At 51.0% G+C, this 16,704-nt stretch overlaps 1 protein-coding gene across 13 annotated transcripts in view; it reads right to left on the bottom strand.

Moving 5' to 3' along the window:
* ZNF536 (zinc finger protein 536) overlaps window positions 1-16,704 on the bottom strand; it is a 436,740-nt gene that overhangs the window by 380,237 nt on the left and 39,799 nt on the right. For 6 of the 13 annotated variants that reach the window (XM_086689551.1, XM_086689558.1, XM_086689545.1 and 3 more), the window contains exons 2-3: window positions 988-1,083; window positions 443-512 (exon numbers count right to left, since the gene is read on the bottom strand). The exons of 3 other annotated variants lie outside the window; for them this stretch is intronic. The gene's annotated coding sequence lies outside the window, so the exon portion shown is untranslated. The remainder of the gene's footprint in view (window positions 1-442; window positions 513-987; window positions 1,084-16,704) is intronic. 4 more of the 13 variants (XM_086689552.1, XM_086689547.1, XM_086689553.1 and 1 more) reach the window with 1 other exon arrangement.

Genomic DNA, 16,704 nt, shown 5'->3' with positions numbered 1-16,704 from the left:
CCCGGCCCCACTCGGTGGGTGATGGGGAAACGGGCCGCAGGTGGTGCTCGCGTGGGGCCACGTGGCTTTGGGCAGCCGCCGTACCCGCTCCCGTCCCAGCCGCCAGCTGGTGTGGGCGGCGAGTCTTAAGGCTGTCACCCAGAGAAAGAAGTCAACCTTGCAGGGCCCTGCCCCACCGGTGGCCCCGTCCTGAGACTTTCTGGGCATGTCTTGACATCAGACGCTCATCCCACCTAGGAGACCTGGGACCCACGCTCGAGTCCCGGGGCATTTCGAATCCGGAAGCTTCTCTGGAACCCCTCTCAGTCCAGGGAGGAAAAGGGACTGGCTGGGAGAACACTTCCCCAGCACAGGGGTCTGTAACCCAGACAGGGCGGCCTGGACAAGCCACAGACTCACAGACAGACACCAGTTCAACGAACTACAAAACGATGTTCCTTACCAGGCAAGTCTTAAAGCAACGGAGCTCCCTCCTGGCTGAAGGGTATTCTTAAAGCCGTGGTGGGCAGGAACTGAAAAAATAAGGCCTGTTAGCAATCCTGCAGGTCGGACATATCGACTTCAATAAGACAGGTAAACAGCATTCATCCAAGGTAACAATTTGCCAGGCTAGTCAAGAGTCTAACAACATTTAATAGCCCCACTGCCCCAATTCATTGAGCAATTTAAAAATGGGAACTATGTGACCTTTGCTGCGATAAACCCAATTTGCTCAGCTCCTTTTAATGGGAAATTGCCACCTGCAAAAAGAGAAGGGGGCGGGGCATCTAACCATTTCTTCTCCAGATGGGACAGAAGAAATAAGCAAATAAGAGAGCTCCCGCTCTCTGTCTCCGTCTCTCACTCTCTTTGTCTCTTTCCCTCACTCTTCTTTAGAATTCTAAAGGTTGAGGAACTGAGGAAGTCCTCGGGGGTTCCCTTCTCTCTCCGATTTAAGGAGCCCCCTTCAATAGACCACAACTCCACCCAAATTTCAATTGACCACACCTGTTCAGTGGCCAGGGCCGCATTCAGTGCATCCAAACCAGGAATCTGCAGCCGGCCCAGGCTCTGGGGTGTCGTGTGGCCTCAGGGTCCTCTCTCCTGAACCAAGACCAGGAAAGCAGGAGCCAGTTAGGCACTTTACTCTCTCCTGTCTCACTGCTAAAGTAAGTCCCATCCACTACGGCACCCTCGGACGAGACGGGGGCCTAGATAGAAAGCCCAGATGCTGGGGCGCCTGGGTGGTGCAGTCGGTTAAGCGTCCGACTTCAGCCAGGTCACGATCTCGCGGTCTGGGAGTTCGAGCCCCGCGTCAGGCTCTGGGCTGATGGCTCAGAGCCTGGAGCCTGTTTCTGATTCTGTGTCTCCCTCTCTCTCTGCCCCTCCCCCGTTCATGCTCTGTCTCTCTCTGTCCCAAAAATAAAAATAAACGTTGAAAAAAAAAAAAATTTATAAAAAAAAAAAAAAAAAAAAGAAAGCCCAGATGCCAGCCCACAGTGGTCCCGGAGCAGTGAGCTGGGGTGATCAAGCCAAGCCCCAGCGTGTGATCTGCAGTCCACTCCTTGGGTCCAACCACACCTGGTCCAGTGCAATTCGGAATCCAATTTACAGGAAGGATTTTACAGGGCAAGCAAAAGTTCCCTCTCGGTAAGTTACATTTTACTGACCCCGAAGTTGCGCATTCTGATATTACAGAAGTGAAATTCCAGTAGGGGTTCGAGGGTGTGTCTACAAATGGGAAACCAGAAGATGCACTCAGAGAGCCCGCGGTGGCTGCCCCAGTCCATGATGACAAAATTTGGACACGAAACCGCTGGCTTACAACATTCCATCTAACTTCCAAGACTGATTTCTGGCAACCAAAAAAAGTGTTTGCTGACCGAGTGCTGAAAATGTTTCCTCAAAGTGTAACAGGGACACGGCAATTTGTCTTTAAAAAAATTTTTTTAATGTTTTTTTTTTGTTTGACAAAGAGAGAGAGACCAAGCGTGAGCAGGGGAGGGGCAGAGAGAGACACAGAAACACAGAATCCAAAGGAGGCTCCAGGCTCTGAGCTGTCAGCACAGAGCCCGATGCGGGGCTTGAACTCGTGAACTGTGAGATCATGACCTGAATCGAAGTCAGATGCCCAAACGACTGAGCTACCCAGGCGCCCAGGGGCACTGCTATTTGCAAACTAATGTCTACCTGCCTGTCTTGAGATGTAAAGCAAAAGTTTACATCTCAACCATCTGCAACAAGGAAAGAAATCACAAGTCTGTCTCTCCCTCAGAGTATCTTTGTCATTTTGTTTTTCCCGTATCATTCAACACTGAAATCTAGAGAGTGCAAAACAAATGCTTGATGCTATGCTTCCTCAGGCCTGTCCCACCTCAGGCCTGTCCCAGCCGTGAGCAGAACAGACCCCAGCACCCGGCTGGCTCTGCAAAGACTAACTCGCTTTGCTCACAAGACTCCTTACTTTCAGGGAAGGGGCTGCAGGAGGTGGGGGTACGGACTCAGGTTTTAGACCCAGGCTCATGGCTTGCAAAATTCTACGACTCTTCTCTAGGGGCTGTCTGCTCAGGAGTTTTGTGAATCCCAGTGACAGGGAGAACACGGAGGGACATCATCTGGGGGAGTCCCACACCCACCAGCCCACCGGCTTCACACAGTTGATCAGAACATCACCAGCTCCCGCACTCTGCCCTTGGGGCAGTGATGGGAGCTTCTCTGCCCTAAATCGGTCAAGGCCTCAGCACAAGCCCCCTGGCTGCCCTGGGGGCTGTGCCCCGGTAAGGGCTCTCCTAGATGGCTAGGATCCGAAGGTGGCTGGGCTGCCTAGGCAAGGTCGGCCCAACAAACCCCTGCTGGAACAGCAGCAGAGCCCGTGTTCAGAGGCCATACTGGGGTCCGAGGAGAGGAAATCAAGTTAGTGCCACCTGTACCCTTCTGAACCGCTTCAAGGGGGCTCCTACTGTCTGATGTCATTGCAGTCACTGCAGGTTGGGCAAAGGTGACCCCATGAGACCACTGATGTTCTCGATCCAGGGTGGACAGGGAGGAAATTCCCCGCCCAGGAATTCTCTCTTCCTCAACAAAGGAAACAGCTGCCTTGATGCAAGTAGTAACTTGCATTTGGAGAAACTGCGGTGACATAACCAGAAACAGGTCCCTGAAATGAGGCCTCCCCTCGCCCCTGCCTCCCACGTGGATCCCGTGCTGAGGGGGTGGAGGAGGGGGGCCACCCCTGAGACCGTGGAGTGGGGGGTGCAGCTACCACCAGATCCGAGGAAGAGTGGGAGGGGTCAGATCACAAAGGCAGCAAAAAGCAGGGCCTGAGCCAAGGCCAAGTTGGGTAGAAACCGCCCCCCAAAACATCACCTCCACAGACACGCTTCAGTGCCTAAAATCCCACCGACGATGAATCACTAACCCCTGCAACACAGGTAAGGCACGCACATAGTGACCCTCGGCCGCAGACACCGAAAGTGAGCTTAGACCTCAAACCTACCGTGCACCAGGCCCCAGGGCACGCCAGGGGCAGCCGGTCTACCCATTGTATGAGGAGGCTGCAGGCCAGGTAGGGGGCCAGGAGGCAGGCCAGAGGCTGGGGCACGGGGAGGGGGTGCACACCAGCTGAGCCCTTAAGCAGGTACAGCAGGGCCTCGGTGGAGACAAAGATGGAGGGAGAAAGGACAAAGGTTCAGAGTGCCTGACATGAGAGGAGTGTGGGGTCAAAGAAGTGCAGGGGAATGGGGACATAACTTCTAGGAGGGGGAGAGAGGGCAGGGAGTGCAGGGTGCTGGGGAGGGGATGGCAGGAAGGGGCCTCTTACAACCCAGGCACTTCTGAGGCCCCTCTGAGCTGCACAGGGGAAGGGGAGGGGTGGAGAGCTCTGAGAGAGAGATCTGAAGAGAGTAGGCAGGACAGGAAGACACAGGGGACACAGGCAACAAGACAAAGTGGGAGGTGGCCCCGGGCAGCTCTGGCCTGGCACCCAGTGGGCCCATGCTGTGGCCCCCGCACTGTGAATTCCGTAGACAAAGTAGCCACTGGGGACAAGGCACACCCCTCCCTTCCCGGTCCTCCCAGGGGGCACGCGGAAGCTCTGAGAAGAGCTGGGGAAACCCTCACTGGGCAGAAGCCAGGCCACCCAGACTTGGGCCCGAAGGTGCTGAAACGGAAGTGCCTGGCAAGTGAAGAGATGAGCAGAGATGCGGCACCCCACCATCACCAGGGCCCTTGGTAATCAGACCCTCCCTCTAGGCCAGCATGCTGCCAGCCTATGGTCGTTACACTCAACGCCGTGGCAACTGGAAGGCCATCCTAGTAACAAGTTACCCTTTACTGAGGGCCTGCCAAGCACCAACACCATGCTGAGGGCAGTCCCTGTGTCATCTCCTAGCTCACAGGGAAAAGGCTTGTCCCATTCACTTCTCAGGCCCTAACCTCCAGGCAGAGCTCAGTACATGTTTGGGGGAGGGAGGGAGAGAGGGAAAGAAGGAAGTAGAGATAAAAGTATAGAGACAGAAGGGAAGACTAAGGAAAGAAGGAAGGGAGGAGGACGGGGGAAGGGAAGAATGAAGGGAGAGAGGAAAGAAATAAGGAGGGAGGGACAAAAAAGGAAGGGAGGAAGGAAAGAGGGAGGGAGGGAGGAAGGGAGGAGGGAAGGAAGGAAGGGAGAGAAAGAGGAAGGAAGGGAGAGAAGGAGGAAGGAAAGAAGGAGGGAAGGAAGGAAGGAAGGAAGGATGGGAGGGAGGAAGGGAGGATGGGAGGGAGGAAGGGAGGAAGGGAAGAAGGAAGGATGGAAGAAAGGAGGGAGGGAGGAAGAAAGGGATGAAGGAAGGAAGAAAGGATGGAAGAAGGGAGGGAGGAAGGTAGAAGGGAGGGAGGGAGGGAGGGAGGAAGGAAGGAAGGAAGGAAGAAGGAGGAAGGAAGGAAGGAAGGAAGGAAGGAAGGAAGGAAGGAAGGAAGGAAAGAGGGAGGAAGGAAGGGAAGAAGGAAGGAAGGAAAGATGGAAGAAGGGAGGAAGGAAGGAAAGGGGGAGGGAGGAGGGAAGAAGGAAAGGAGGGAAGGAAGGAAGGCAGGAAGGAAGGAGGAGGAAGGAAGGAAGGAAAGGAAAAGGGAGCGAGGAAGGAAGGAAGGAAAAGGGGAGGGAGGAAAGAAGGAAGGAAGGAAGGAAGGAAGGATGGGAGGGAGGAAGGGAGGAAGGGAAGAAGGAAGGATGGAAGAAAGGAGGGAGGGAGGAAGAAAGGGACGAAGGAAGGAAGGAAGGATGGAAGAAGGGAGGGAGGAAGGTAGAAGGGAGGGAGGGAGGGAGGAATGAAGGAAAGGGGGAGGGAGGGAGGGAGGAAGGAAGGAAAAGAGGGAGGAAGGAAGAGGGGATGGAGGGAAGGAGGAAGGAAAGAAAGAGGGAGGAAGGAAGGAAGGAAGGAAGGAAGGAAGGAAGGAAGGAAGGATGGGAGGGAGGAAGGGAGGAAGGGAAGAAGGAAGGATGGAAGAAAGGAGGGAGGGAGGAAGAAAGGGACGAAGGAAGGAAGGAAGGATGGAAGAAGGGAGGGAGGAAGGTAGAAGGGAGGGAGGGAGGGAGGAATGAAGGAAAAGAGGGAGGAAGGAAGAGGGGATGGAGGGAAGGAGGAAGGAAAGAAAGAGGGAGGAAGGAAGGAAGGAAGGAAGGAAGGAAGGAAGGAAGGAAGGAAGGAAAAAGGGAGGGAGGGAGGGAGGAGGGAAGGGAGAGAGGACAGTAGGGCCGATGGAGAGATGGAGATTGATGGAAGACAGGAAAGGAAGGAAGAAGGGAGGAAGGGGAAGGTGGCAGGGAGGGAGGAGAGGAGGAGGCAGGTGCAGACGCATATGGCGGGATGGGGGAGAGAAGGAGAATGGAGGAAAGAAGGAAGACTTGGTTCAGTCCTCCCTCCCTTGGCTGGTGCTCTGCTCCCGGGATGCTACCACTGCAGAGCCGCGAGCCCCCAGGGAGACTGGTTGCCCCTCCCAGGGCTCACTCGGAGGCCCAACGGCAGGAGTCGGGGCGTCCCCTGAGGGGTCTGGGCAGCCTGGGGCAGATGGGAGCCAGACAAACCGCTCTCCTTCCAGGAAAGTGTCGGGAAGGAAGGAGTCGGCAGTGAGAGAGCCAGCTGGGCTCCCTCAGCACTCTGCCGGGGAAGCGTGTGGCCAACAGGACACGCATCTGGAGCTATCTGAAGATGACACCCCATCCCTCCCGGGACGGTGGCTCCGGGCACTGTTGTCCTGGAGGGATGCCCAGGCGAGGGGCTCCAGCCTCTCCTCCAGCGTGCACCCCCCACCTCCCAGGTTCCAGGCGCCCTTCCTGGCCCAGTGCTCAATCATCTCCAGGCCACTAGGGGACAGGGACCCTGCCACAAACCTACAGCTCCTCAAAATGCACTCGGACCTTGCATTCCCTAGCACTGAGTGACCGTCACTCTTTCTCTGAGAACTCTGAGGGACGAACACGGCCCCAAGCGACACAGCCATTGCCCCTCCAAGCTCCCAACAGGAGAGGAGTCCAGGTGACAAGAGCCGCCTGGGGAAGGGCCACAGGGAAGCTGTCTCATGTAGCTGTCCCCTGTCGAGTGCCCTCTGTGTGCCAGGCTCATGTCCAAGCTCCGGGGACCCTGTGATAAGCAATGTCTCTGTCTGTGTGGAACTCACGTATTAGTGAGCACCTTCAAATGAAAGACGAGTAGAAGTAAAATATAATGTCAGTGAATAATAAGCTCTAAGAAGAAAATAAAGCAAGGGGAAACGATGGACAAAATGATGGATGATTTTTGATAAGGTGACCCAGTGACCTCTCTAAACAGTGACATCTGACAGAAAAAACAAACAAACAAAAAAAACACCTGAAAAAAGTCAGAGAGCAAGCACTGCGAAAATCTGGGCAAGAACTCTACAAGCAAAACAAACAATGGGTGAAAATAGTGAGTGCAAAGGCCCTGGGGTAGAAAGGAGATGGTGCATTCAAGGAGCAGCAGCACATTCCGTGTGGCCAGGACATGGATGGTGAGCAGCGAAGTGGGACAGGATGGGTGTACTTTGTCAGGCATGGTAAGAAATTTGGATTTTGGGGGCGCCTGGGTCGCTCGGCTGGCTAAGCGTCTGACTCTTGGTTTCAGCTCACGTCATGACCTCACTGTGTGTGAGTTCGAGCCCCACGCCAGGCTCTGCGCTGACACCATGGAGCCTGCTTGGGATTCCCTCTCTCTCCCTCTCGTTCTCTGCCCCTGCCCCACTCTCACTGCCTTTCCCTTTCTCTCTCAAAATAAATAAATAAAAATTCAGAAAAGAAAAACATAAAAAGAAATTTGGACTTTATCCTGAGCCATTGGCGGGTTTCGAGCAAGGGACCAGGCTGGCTGCCGTGGGGAGAACAGACCGGAGGGGCTGAGAGTGGAGTCGGGAAGACCAGTGGGTGGGGAGGCTGCTGCAGTTGCCCAGGTGAGAGACCGTGTGGCTGGACGCGGGGTGGGAGCCACGGCGAGAAGGGAAGCAAGTAGACCCAGGATGCCTGCCACAGACAGCCAGTGAGACTTGCTGAGTAGACCCCAGGAATAAGGGGACCCAGAGTCCCCTTCGCCAGGGACCCTGGCAGTGCACGGCACCAACTCCCGCACCAGCCGTAGCCGAGCGCTGGGATGCAGTAACCATGTGTCTCTGATGCTCTGACATCTAGGGCCCTACTGGCCCTGGGGGGGGGGGCTGCCCCTCCCAGGACTAGCCGATTCCTAAAGAGAGCAAGTGACTCCTTCGGGAGCACGTCTTTCACCAATCCAGAGTCCACGCCCGACCCCCTCCTCCTCTGCCAGGCTCTCCCACGCTGGGCCCCTGTCCCCCTGCCCTAATGACCCCAGCATCAGACACCAGACAACTAGAGACAGCCCCTATACCCCAGGGCCTGCTGTAATGATCCCAACTAGCCAATCCTAAATCTGCGCACTCTGCCTCGCCGGCCTTGCCCTCAGCCCGATCGAGGCTCTTGCCCGCGATCTCCCCTGGCTTCCCGTCTCCCCAAGGCCCCGGTGCTTCCCCAAGAGGCCCCGCGTGGCGCGGTGTGCACCTCCCCCTAGGAACCGTGAACAACAGCAGGTGCTTCCTGATCCGCTGGCCTCACCACGCTCTCGGGGTCACCTTGGAGCCACTGCCCTCTTCCTGGGGGGCGCGTCATGCCCGCTGAGAACCGGTGTCCCCCTCCTAACTTCTGCCAGAACAGGTGCGTGAGGAGCTGTCACTCATCGGCCACCAAGTGTCTCAGAGCAGAGAAGGAGCGCTCGCGACCCAGCCACTCGTTTCCTACATCCCTGTCAGCCTGGCCCCGGGCTCCCACCGCTGACCCTCCCCCGCCAGGCCTGCACACACAGAGCTCACACTCTCGTGAGTGTGTGCGTGTACGGCACACGCGTGTGGGGGCAACTGCCACCCTGTGACGGAGCCCAGTGTCACAGGATGCGGCTGAAACGCTGTCACATGGAGGGTGCTGGGCTGCCCGGACATGCTTCCGAGGGAAGCCTCTCCTTTCACTTTAAAACAAAGGTAACTTTGATGCAGAAGCTATCTGATACCTGTTCGATCTACATGCTTTCAGGATACACAGGCATCAGACACTCGCAGGAACCCGAGACCCCGCGGTATCAGCCCAGGCGCTGGGATGATAAAAGAGGAGCGAGGAGGCTTCTTCCCGTCAGCTTGCGACCCGGTGCATGTATTTTTACATGCTTTAGCATGAAAAAAAAAGCCAAGATGCTCAGAGCCAATCAAATTACTTCCCTGTCTCTTTAATAAACAAATCCATGTGCACATTAACAGTGTTGAAAATTCAATTTAAACTCTTTGTCTGTTGCTGCTTACTCTAAAGATGGTCTTTCTTAAACAACAGAACACCAAGGAGTCGTTAGTGCTCTCTCTTCATTACTTCAAAAAACCAATCATTAGACACCAGAGTATATACGTAATTAGAAAATCACTTCCTTTGCAATCCAAGCTAAGTAGTTTACATACTGTAATTACAGGGACAAAATCAATTTTTAATCATTTCCCTGATTGGGCTCATCAGCTCTGTGGGAACATTGTAACCTGCTTGTTGTGCAAAAGCAACATCTGGGCTAAAACAATTACCCTTTGTTTGCTACAATATTCCTTAAATCTTTTTGCTTGCATAAAAAAAATGAAAACATGAAGACAAGATATTTGGATGTCTTTTTGTCCTTGATCAACATATATCCGAAAGTTCTTCTCGTGACGGGAGTTTAATGTTCCCCGGAATTTACGGTTTAACAGTACACATCCAAGGAATGTATTTTTTCAGTGAGATAAAAGTATCTGATTGTTTTAAAGATCCATTCAGCTGCCTAATTGTTCCATAGCTAACACATGGTATTCAAACAACCCACACATTACAAAAGCTCATTTGGGTAATCATGGGCGACTATTATTGCGATGGTTTACACTTTTCTAATACAAATGAATGGATTTTATCAAAATTTAAAAAAAAAAACTAAAAAGCTGAGTATGTGTGAAAAATAGTTGGTATGAATTGGCAAGGCGAGGCTAAGCATTTTGTTCTCTTAATAGGAAATGACCTCATTTACACTGGAGTAATAATTAGTACTGCTTCACTGACAGTTAAGAAAAAAAACTTTCCCAGTATAATAAGGCAGCATCTCCTTTGTTAGGAGATCTACATTGATTATTAACCCTTGCCAAGAAATTCCGAGTTTAACTCTACGTTCCACTGGGCTCCTGCTTGCAGGCAAAAGATAAAAATAGCTGTTTTGGAACCCGTTGCCTCTCACCCAGATTTCCGAAGTTTTGCATCTGAGCTTTTAAGTGACAATCTGAAAACACTTGGTGTCCCCTTTGAAGACACACAGAAAGCCCCCAGCACCCTACCCCACGGCCACCAGAGCCCCCGTCGGCCCCGGTCGGCCCCAGCTCTCCCCCGGTGGCCCTGGTCCCCATGTCCTTTTGAAGTTTATTGGCTTTGATTTTTGCTTGCGAGTCCCCCAACCTGCAATTAATTCATAGTCAAAACAGCCCTGAGAAGGAGAAAAGAAGGGAAGGGAAAGTGAAGGCAGAGGGAAACTATTCTTGCTGGTGTTTGGGTCCAGGCCGAGGATACAGGAAGGAGATGGGAAGGAGCAGCCGGAATTCACACACACACACACACACACACACACACACACACACACACACACACTCTTAAGGGATCTGCTGTTCAGTGACCTAACCACTCCTGAACTCACCGAGAGTGACAGCTAACGTGTACCGAGCACTTACCGCGTGCCAACCAGAGTCCCACATACTGACCTGCACTGTCTCACTCCCTCCTCACAGCACCCAGGGAGGTGACTACTGCTTTGATGTTCGTTCGTTGATGGGAAACTGAGGCACCAGCTGTGCAGTAACTTGCCCAAGGTTAAGAGCCGGTGGGTGGTGAGTGAGAGATCCAGGCCTGAATCCGGGGGGTGTGGGGGGCTGATCCCGTGGCCCGTGCAGTGTCCCAGCGCCAGGCAGGCAGCCCCTCCTAGCACACAGCTTTGCAGGGTCCGGTGTCTGAGGCAGCCATGCTTGTCCAGTGTCCACTGAGCAGAGACACCCAACAGCCCCCACATCTGTGTCCTCAGGAGCACACACAGACCTTGGCATCAGTCTCTGCACAGGGGGTCCTATCCCTCACCCCAAAATGGGAAATTCTGACCCAGGGCGAGGCAGAGAAGGAAGCCCCACACACTGTAGGCCAGTATTCTGAGGGCAGGAAGCTCAGACCAGATGCACATGCCTCCCACAAGGCTCAAGACCTGTGTCCCTGTGCACAAGTCCAGGAAGGGGGCACCCAGCTCCGCCCACGGGCTGTTTTCTCTGGCAGCCAGGTCCTGGCAGGCTCTCCTGATGTCTGGCCCCGGGGTCTCCCCCAGGTCCCAACCTGGCCCCGGGGTCTCCCCCCATCCAGGAGAATATAGATCCCGTATCAGCCCAAGACTTCATGATACGGCAAATCTGAGACCACTCTGGCCCCCAGAGAGCAAATAACACAAAGAAGGGAAAAAAATCCCCCAAACTACAAATGCTTTCTAATTTATTACCACATGAATCAATATATTTATCCCCCTGCAGAAGAGACTTCATATCATCACCAAGTCACAAGGTGTCTATGAAGTAGCTTCTCTTGAAGAAGACATGGGAAATACCTAGAAATCACAAAGTCCCTGTTTCCTCTTTATCTACAGTTACTGCAGGTAATGTTCTGTTCAGGTACTCTGCTTGGTGAACGTTGCTGGAATATTCAGCCATCACACAAAGCTGCACTGTCCAGTCTGATACCCACTGACCACATGTGGCCACTGAACACCTGCCAAGTGCCAGTCCACACTGGGATGAGCCCTAAGTGTAACGGGAGACGTCATGTGGGGAAGAATGTAAAATGTTTCCTTTACGTTCTTGATACTTTGCACCTGCTGAAATGAATATTCTGGATACATTAAAAATACAGTCTTAAAATCAACTTCACCTGTTCCTTTCAACCCTTTTTAATGTGGCTACTAGAAATTTAAAACTGTACGCATGGTTTGCATTTGTAACTTGTTTTCTGAAGCAGGTTGTTAAGAGAAAATGTATCATCATCAATACCACTCGAAATGTGGGTTCCCGGGATAATCTCTGAAGTCAAAATGAAAGTTCTACAAGTTTTTTTTAAATGTATTTCTGAGAGAGAGAGAGAGAGAGAGAGAGCACGCGCTCAGGAGAGGGGCAGAGAGAGAGGAAGGCACAGAATCTGAAGCAGGTTCCAGGCTCAGAGCTGTTGACAGAGAGCTCGATGCGGGGCCTGAGCTGAAGTCAGACGCTTAACTGACTGAGCCACTCAGGTGCCCCAAAAGTTGTACAAGTTTTAACTGAACCACTATGGGATCTCCTCGACAGATGTTGCTTTTTTCAGTTCATTTACTTTTATCTGTACAAAATTGGTTATTCAAGTAATAATATGCTCACTTCTAGAAAATCTGGAACATGCACGAAATTACAAAGAAGAAAACAATAATAATCCATAGTTCTATCAGCTGGTGTGATTGCTTTGATATTTTGGTACATTTCTTCCTATTCTTTACTGCGCGCGCGCGCGTGTGTGTGTGTGTGTGTGCACGTGCGTGCACACATGTGTAAGTTTATAAACACAGCTGAGAACACATTGCATGTGCATCCCTGACTTCACATGTCCTAAAACTTCAGGTCTCAAGTGTAAGTAGACACCATTTGGCCATGTGAGAACACAGGTCACTGGCCAAGGTGGCTGAGTATTACACAGGTATTACAAAGGGAAAGCATTAAGACAGGAAAAAGATAAGCCACATGCTGGGAGAAAAATCTTAGCTGAAGACTGGTGTCCAAAATATACAAAGAACTCTTAAAACTCAACAACAAGTAACAAAGCAGCCCAGTTAAAAAATGGGCAAAAAATCTAGGGGTGCCTGAGTGGCTCCGTCAGTTGAGCGTCTGACTTCAGGTCAGGTCATGATCTCACAGTTCGTGGGTTCCAGCCCTGCATCAGGCTCTGTGCTGATGGCTCAGAGCCTGGAGCCTGCTTGGATTCTGTGTCTCCCTCTCTCTCTGCTCCTCCTCCTGCTTGCTCTCTTTCTCTCTCTCTCTCTCTCTCTCTCAAAAATAAATGTAAAAAACTAGTTTTAAATAAAAAAACAAAAACAAATAAAAATAAAAAAAGGGGCAAAAAAATCTAGACGCCTCACCCATGGAGATGTACACATGGCAAGTAAGCACAGGAGAGGATGCTCGACGTTGTGGGTCATTGAGGGAATGCAAATTCAAGCAATGCACTACACACCTATTAAAACGACGGACATCCAGAACACCGACACCACCAAATGCTGGCAAAGGCAAGGAACAACAGGAGCCCTCACCCACCAGTGGCAGGGATGCAAAGTGGCACAGCCACTTTGGAAGACGGCTTGGCAGTTCCTTACAAAACTAAACACACTCTTCCCGCACAACAACCCACCAATCACACTCCTTGGTATTTGCCCAGAAGACCTGAAAACCTACGCCCACACAAAAACCTGCACACAGATGTTTACAGCCAGCTTTCCCCATGATGGCCAAAACTTGGAAGCAACCAGGATGCCTCTCAATGACAGAATGGACACGCGGCGGCACATCCAGACAATGAAATAGTGCTCGACGATAGAAAGCGATGAGCTATCGAGCCACGACATGGTAGGACAGAACCATACACAGATATCACTAAGTGAGAGAAGCCAATATTAAAAGACAAATACACCATGTGATTCCAACTCTGTGACATTCTAGAAAAGGCAAGAGGAGACAGTGAAAAGCTCCGTGGTTGCCAAGAGGCGAGGGGGAGGGGGAGAAAAATAGGTAGAGCCCAGGGGATGTTCAGGGCAGAGGAACGATTCTGTACGAAACCCTAGTGGTAGGCACCTGTCATGGTGCCGTCGCCCAGCCCCACAGATCGTACGGCACAAAAAGGGATCTTGTAATGTAAACAAGGGACTTTAGTTACCGTTGGCCCATCGATTATAACAAACGTGGTGCGCTAACATAGATGTTAGTAACAGGGAAAACGTAGGTGAGGGGGATGTGGGGACTGTACTATCCACTCAAGTTTTCCGTATACCTAGCACTACTCTAAAACACAAAGCCTATTAATTTAAAAAGAATACAGGTAACAGGGAAGGAGGAGCTTTGAGGAAGCCTGGCAAACTCCTCTCTCCGAGCTGCAGTATTTTTCCACTTCTGCAGACCCGGAACTCTCTCCAGGGTCTAGAGACTTAGACTCCTTCAGAAGCCCTCTGGCCACCACTTCTCTGATGAGTTGATGTCCAAAAACCTCCCGGAGAGTCTGCGCAAGGCTGTTAGTCAACAAGTACGCTTAGAACTCGTCACAGATCCCCATGGCGGGACACCTCACTCAGCCCGTTCCTTACTTCTATGCAGGTTTGACTTGTAATTTTTAAATTTTTTAATGCTTATTTTTGACAGAGAGGGAGACAGAACGCACACGTGGGGGGAGGGGCAGAGGGCGAGGGAGACAGAATCCCAAGCAGGCTCCACGCTGTCAGCACAGAGCCCGACACGGGGCTCGAACCCACAAACCGCGAGACCATCCCTTGAGCCGACGTCAGACGCTGAACCGACTGAGCCACCCAGGCGCCCCATGCAGGTTTTTATTGTTGTTCTTGTTGACGAATTTTGCAAAATGAACTGGCATGTGGCTCCAGGGCAGAGTCGAGGCCAGGTCTCCACCCGCTTCTCAGGACACGTCTCAGAGCAAGGGAAAGGATCTCCCGAAACTATGCCCACTCTTCAGGCGGGATATCCCCCCAAAGCCCCATCCTTGTTTCTTGCTTCTCCAACACAGAAACTCCAATGCCTCATAGAGTACTGGTACGAATGGGACCCCAGACAGGGCTCAAAGTGACACCGGCCACCTCTCCGGCTGGAGCCCAGCAGGAACGGGGACAGTGTTGGGAATGTTACAGGAGGATGCGGCTTTTTCTTCATTCCTCACTCTGGGCATAAGATGCCATCAAAATGCTGCTGTCCTCTTGAACAGCCACCTCTAAACCATACTAAGTTTGCTCCAGCTACTGGTTAATGCCGGAGGAGGAGGCCGGGAAGGGGAGTCAAGGGCAGACTGATTCAGGGGCCAAGTAAAAATAGTTCACACTGTTTTCCTGCGATTCCTACAGTAACAAGAAGAAACAGTAACTGTCAAAAGCCATGGGCCCTCAAGTATCCCTCATCCTACAGAAAAAAAAAAAAAAAAAGCACAGATGACAGATGAAAAATAATAGGGAAATCCTTCAGGAACATGCACTCTGAGGGCAGAACCCACTGCAGGACATATAAACACAGGGGGAGAGAGACGCCCCCCGAAAGGCCTGATCTTTTCCTAGCCCGGCCTATTCAGCAGCCAGTGGCGGGTCCCCTGCTGTGTGTCTCATGGTAAAGATCCAACTCCAGAAAATTCAAACCTAACAATTGACAGAAAAGAAAAAAAAAAAGTCCCTTCCCTCTCATCTTCCAAGATTTTCCATTTTGGTAAAGATTTTGTAAACATTCTTAGAAAGAGTATATTCTCCCTCCTCTGCCCACAGGTAACAAGGGATGGCAGATGTTTCAGAAACAGCACATTATAAAAAAAAAAAATCCAATGTCACTAAAACCAGAATGGAAAATGTTTTATACATTAACAAACATTGTAATGAATTTGCACAACCTTAACCGACTGTATACCCAGCATAATGAAACGGTCTCCATCCTTTCAAATAAAAAATTACGTATTCTAGCGCATTGCTTTAGAAAAGCATTGTTCTTAAAAAAAATAAAAAAACCTGCATTTTCCCAGCTACCATGTAATTTGTGAGATGCATTTTTAAATGTTCTGCAACAGCAGCGGCTGCATCAGTCAGATGATACCGATAGATAATTCACCAAACCGTCACATGATCTTCCATCAGTCCAAAAGACGCGAATATATTGCCACAAGCTTTGGGAATAATGGGTGCACCTGTTTACGGTGTCACCTCTGTTTGCTAATTGTCTCCTTGAGCTACATTTTACTTCTAATGCATTTATTTTTGACAGGCAGTGTCTATTTAGAAATCACATTACTTCAAGTGCAATTGTTCTTTTGTCTATCAAGTAAATGAAGTGTTGTTATACAGATTTCAGGTTCTGATTAGTAAAGTATCAGAGACCCAAAAAGGTCAATCAGTTATTTACCTGAGGTAATAGAAGGATGACAGACATCTTGAATATTCTCCAGCTCATGCTATAGGCAATTTCATGATAATTACTCAACTCAGTGCAACTTAAATACATAGTTCGGGGGTGCGGAGGCTAAAAAGGCACACGCAGAGCGCGTGTCGTGAGACTGGTGTCCGTGCAAAACGGTAGGCAGTTGGATCTTGTGTTTACATGCACGGGTATCACCAAATCAAATATGCAGTCCCTAGAAATGCAAACAAGTGTGCCAAACGAGTGGGTGGGTGGCTGGGTGTATCTATCTACTGTCTTGAATGCATTCTCCCATTAAAATAGATATTTTAAAACCGTCTTCAAATCCTCTGACTCTTCAGGTCTGATCTGATGAATTAGTTCAGATCAGTGTGAAGGTAGTTACAAATGGAAACAAACAACAACAACAACAACAACAACTGAGAACAACTATGGAAATATAAATGGAACTGTCTGTGAAGGCCAGAACCTTCTAGGACCAGGATTGCCTTGGACTTCCCCTCTAGAGCAACACAGAGCCAGCTGCCTCCACGGACGGCCCTGTGAAGGCCAAGCCAGCGGACTCGCCAGCGGTCTATGGCATCTAAATGTGTACGAGGAGAGGCCAGGGACCGACTTCCCATGAGTGCAAGTGAGAAGCCATGAACGGACTCAGGTTAAACAACCAGAAGACGTCCCTGTTGGAAGGAAGAGCATAACCTGAGTGCCAACTTGTTTCCTGGTGTTCACATCCAAACGTCTACGTCTCAAGTACCCTCGAATTATTCCTATAGGTCATCATCCACCTGACTTTCTGCCTCAAAAGCAACCCAAACATGAATCATAAAGACAGTTCTATATTTAGGAGTCTCTTGTCTCCTAAGTGGATCACCTACAATTTCTTTTTTATTCCTCCTGATCTCTGTAACCATGAGTTGCAGGATTCTCTCTCCCTCCCTGCCTGTGCTAACCCCG

The sequence above is a fragment of the Puma concolor genome, chromosome E2 (assembly GCF_028749965.1).
Source record: "Puma concolor isolate L17-30 chromosome E2, mPumCon1.1.hap2, whole genome shotgun sequence".
NCBI classification, from domain to species: Eukaryota; Metazoa; Chordata; class Mammalia; order Carnivora; family Felidae; genus Puma; species Puma concolor.
The sequence above is the reverse complement of the archived record's forward strand: the minus strand, read 5'-3'. Positions and strand labels throughout refer to the sequence as shown.